The 5,000-nt window shown below is 42.5% G+C and overlaps 1 protein-coding gene across 1 annotated transcript in view; it reads left to right on the top strand.

Annotated features, from left to right (window-relative positions):
• Positions 1-5,000, top strand: part of LOC123506280 — a 27,873-nt gene that overhangs the window by 1,160 nt on the left and 21,713 nt on the right. The gene's annotated exons all lie outside the window — the stretch shown is intronic.

Here is a 5,000-nt window from a genome sequence, read left to right as displayed (position 1 = left end):
CCCTCTTTCGTATTTTTAGACACGTATTCAGAAACTGCTTTGCTCTCTTATTACGACAAATTTCCAAGGCCACAGAGACGATTAGCAGAGTTTTCAAGAGTATTTCTCCAGTTAATAATGCAGAAATCTTGTCACTCTGCCTCGCGAACCGTAAAAACACCTTAAAAACTCGTGTAAACTTAAATAAAGCCTTTTGAAATAATGGAGGCGAAGCAAAGAAGTGTCTGAGAATATAAGTCTTTTCCTCTGTACTTACTGTCTATAAATTCTCTGTACGTGGCTTATTTCATTACGTGACTTTTTTTTTTTTTTTTTTTTTTTACATTACAAGGGCACTGGCCAAGGGCAAACACAGTGTTGGAAAAAAAAAAATCCCGCTGGTTGCCAGGCCCTGTTAAGAGGAAAGTAGAAAGAGAAAAAACAGAAAAATCTAAAAGGAGGGTCCAGTTAACGTAAGAGGTGTCTTGACACTCCTCTTTTGAAAGAGTTTAAGTCATAGGCAGGTGGAAATACAGACACAGGTAGAGAGTTCCAGAGTTTACCAGTGTAGGGAATGAAGGAGTGAAGATACTGGTTAACTCTTGCATTAGGAAGATGGACAGAATAGGGATGAGAAGAAGTAGAGAGTCTTGTGCAGCGAGGCCGCAGGAGGGGAAGGCATGCAGTTAGCAAGTTCAGAAGAGCAGACAGCATGAAAACAGCGGTAGAAGACAGATAAAGATGCAACATTGCGGCGGTGACTTAAAGAATCAAGACAGTCAGTTAGAGGAGAAGAGTTGATAAGACGAAAAGCTTTAGATTCCACCTTGTTTAGTAAAGCTGTGTGTGGATCCCCAGACATGAGAGCCATACTCCATACACGGGCGGATAAGGCCCTTGTACAGAGCAAGCAGCTGGGAGGAGAGAAAAATGGACGAAGACGCCATAGGACACCTAACTTCTTGGAAGCTGATTTAGCAAGAGTAGAGATGTGAAATTTCCAGTTTAGATTTTTAGTGAAGGATAGACCGAGTGTGTTTAATGTAGAGGAGAGGGAAGTTGAGTGTTATTGAAGAAGAGAGGATAGTTGTCTGGAAGGTTATGTCGAGTAGATAGTTGTAGAAATTGAGTTTTGAGGCATTGAACAAAACCAGGTTTTCTCTGCCCCAATCAGAAACAAGTGAAAGATCAGAAGTTAGGCGTCCTATAGCATCTCGCCTTGAGTCATTTAATTGTTGTTGGGTTGGGCGTCTGTTGAACGCTGTTGAATAATGCAGGGTGGTATCATCAGCATAGGAGTGGATAGGGCATTGAGTCAGATTTAGGAGATCATTGATGAATAATAGAAAGAGAGTGGGTGATAGGACAGAACCCTGTGGAACACCACTGTTGATAGTTTTAGGGAAGAACAGTGACCGTCTACTACAGCAGCAATAGAACGATCGGAAAGGAAACTGGAGATGAAGGTACAGAGAGAAGGATAGAATCCGTAGGAGGGTAGTTTAGAAATTAAAGATTTGTGCCAGACTCTATCGAAGGCTTTCGATATGTCAAGGCCGACAGCAAAGGTTTCACCGAAGTCCCTAAAGAGGATGACCAAGATTCAGTTAGGAAAGTAAGAAGATCACCAGTAGATCTGCCTTTACGGAAACCATACTGGCAATCAGAGAGAAGGTTGTGAGCTGATAGATGCCTCATTATCTTCCTATTAAGGATAGACTCAAAGGCTTTAGAAAGGCAGGAAATCAAAGCTATAGGGCGGTAGTTAGAAGGATTGGAGTGGTCACCTTTTTAGGGACAGGTTGAATGTGAGCAAACTTCCAGCAAGAAGGATAAATAGAAGTAGAGACACAGATGAAAGAGTTTGACCAGGCAGTGAGCGAGTTCGGAAGCACAGTTTTGAGAACAACAGGAGGGACTCCATCCGGACCGTAAGCCTTCCGAGAATCAAGGCCAGAGAGGGCCAGGAAAACGTCTTTATAAAGAATTTTAATTTTAGGGATGAAGTAGTCAGAGGGTGGAGGAGTAGGAGGAATATGCCCAGAATCATCCAAAGTTGAGTTGGTAGCAAAGGTTTGAGCGAAGAGTTCAGCTTTAGAAAAAGAAGAGACAGCTGTAGAGCCATCTGGATGAAGTAAAGGAGGGAAAGACGAAGAAGTAAAGTTGTTAGAGATATTATTGGCTAGATGCCAGAAATCTCGAGAGGAGTTAGAATTGGAAAGACTTTGACATTTTCTATTGATGAAAGAGTTTTAGTAAGTTGGAGAATAGATTTGGCATGATTACGGGCAGAAATATATAGGGCATGAGTTTCAGCAGTTGGATGGCTACGGAACCGTTTGTGAGCCGCCTCTCTATCATTGACAGCACGAGAACAAGCAGAGTTAAACCAAGGCTTTTTAGCTTTAGGGTTAGAGAAAGTATGAGGAATGTATAGCTCCATGCCAGAGATAATCACCTCTGTTATGCGCTCGGCACAAAGAGAAGGATCTCTGACATGAAAACAATAATCATCCCAAGGGAAATCAGAATAGTACTGCCTTAGTTCCTCCCACTTAGCAGAGTTAAAATGCCAGAAGCACCTCCGCTTAGGCGGGTCCTGAGGCTGCACTGGAGTGATAGAACTGGTAACGGAAATTAGATTGTGGTCGGAGGAGCCCAACGGAGAGGAAAGTTTAACAGAGTAAGCAGAAGGGTTGGAGGTTAGGAAAAGATCAAGAATGTTGGGCGTGTCTCCAAGGCGGTCAGGAATACGGGTAGGGAACTTCACTAGCTGCTCTAGGTCATGAAGGATAGCAAAGTTGAAGGTTTGTTCACCAGGTTGGTCAGTGAAAGAAGATGAAAGCCAAAGCTGGTGGTGAACATTGAAATCCCTAAAATGGAGATCTCAGCAAAGGAAAGTGAGATAAGATGTGCTCCACCTTGGAAGTCAAATAGTCAAAGAATTTTACATAGTCAGAGGAATTAGGTGAGAGGTATACAGCACAGATGAATTTAGTTAGAGAGTGACATTGAAGTCTTAGCCAGATGGTAGAAAATTCTGAAGATTCAAGATTGTGGGCACGAGAGCAAGTGGTGTCGTTACGCACGTATGCGCAACATCCAGCTTTGGATTGAAAATGAGGATAGAGCAAGTAGGAGGGAACAGAAAAGGGGCTGCTGTCAGTAGTCACAGACAACTGTGTTTCAGTTAGGAAGAGAAGATGAGGTTTAGTAGAGGAGAGGTGGTGTTCCACAGATTGAAAATTAGAACGAAGGCCACGAATGTTGCAGAAATTGATAGTGAAAGTATTAGATGAAGTGTCAAGACACCCAAGGTCGACAGCAGAGGGCAGTCCGACCTGGGGACATTTATGGTCCCCTCCCCAGAGGGGGACTCCGAGGCAGGGCGTGGTGAAGCCATTATTAAATTTTGATTTGAAGAGAGTGTAAAAGTGTAAGGTGTTGTAGTGTAGTGTAGGAAGTAGTAGAAGTTGTCTTTAGAGGGCAGGCTGCAGCTGCTCAATTGTATAAATGAGACCACAAAGGGAACCGGGAAGAGAGGACACGGGAATCACTCAGTCTGCAGCACTGCCTACATCCCCGTAAGTACCTCTCCTGGAGTATTCCACCGGGCGGCAGGTGACTACTGCCTGTGAACGTAAAACTATCAATAATTTCTACATTTCGCCATTTATGTGACGTTTTTTGTGTTTTTTTCTTTTTTTTTAAGTTGTTTCAGATGTTATTGTATTTTTCATTGGTATTACCGTATTAGGAAGGACGAATGAAGAGAGAGAGAGAGAGAGAGAGAGAGAGAGAGAGAGAGAGAGAGAGAGAGAGATGAGGGGTGAGGTAGGGAACGAAAGAGAAATAGGAAGAAGGGACGAAGTGTGTAATTGACAGGTGAGTCATGTGTGTGTGTGTGTGTGTGTGTGTGTGTGTGTGTGTGTGTGTGTGTGTGTTTATTGGGTCACAAGCATTATCGGTATTTAGATTATGTTTGCACCGCTATAAATAACAACAATAGCAGTAACAACAATAACAACAAGAATAACAACTCCTATTACTACTACTACTACTACTACTACTACTACTACTACTACTACTACTACTACTACTACTAACACTACCACTACTACCACTACCACTACCACTACTACCACCACCACTACTTACACTACTACTACTACTACAACAACAGCAACTACTACTACTACTACTACTACTACTACTACTACTACTAGTACGACTACTACTCTCACCACAACCACCACCATCATTACCACATTCATGCGAACACGAAGAGAGAGAGAGAGAGAGAGAGAGAGAGAGAGAGAGAGAGAGAGAGAGAGAGAGAGAGGGGAATTAGTTTGGTTAGTAATGGGAGAGCTGTCATGGGTGAGAGAGAGAGAGAGAGAGAGAGAGAGAGAGATAGAGAGAGAGAGAGAGAGAGAGAGAGAGAGAGAGTGGGGAAAGGTGAGGTGCCATACTGTTATTTGGCAGGCATGAGGAGGAGGTGGAGAGAAAAGGGGGAGGTAATGCGCTATAAATAGTTCTGGTCATACCGTAGAGAGAGAGAGAGAGAGAGAGAGAGAGAGAGAGAGAGAGAGAGAGAGAGGTTACTATAGTTCTCTCACACGCTTCTGCTCTAAAGAAAACGAAGCCATGCTAATGTTCTAAGGGTGACTACGGCAGAATCGACCACATCCTTTGAATCGCACTCAATGTTGATTTTTCCTAGCAGATTGGCTCGTCCTGTGAAAGTTTAGTGACTGAAAGCTTTGTATATAACACGAAACAGGCTCAACCTCATATATACCTAAGAACCGTTTTTTCTTCTCTTTTTCCTCTTGTTATTCATTTTTTTTTTATTTATTCATGTCAAATTTAACTCCTTCAATACTGTGACTTATTTCTACCTTGAGTCTTGGGTGTGATTAAACGATTTAATTGATATTAGGAAGAGTCTATGAAGGTCAGAAGATTAATGGCCAGTGTCTTCACTATTTTAATCCCCACATATATTTATAAACCTGTAT

Source organism: Portunus trituberculatus, chromosome 19, assembly GCF_017591435.1.
Source record: "Portunus trituberculatus isolate SZX2019 chromosome 19, ASM1759143v1, whole genome shotgun sequence".
Lineage (NCBI taxonomy): Eukaryota > Metazoa > Arthropoda > Malacostraca > Decapoda > Portunidae > Portunus > Portunus trituberculatus.
Note: the sequence above shows the minus strand (reverse complement) of the source record. Positions and strands in the feature narration are given on the sequence as shown.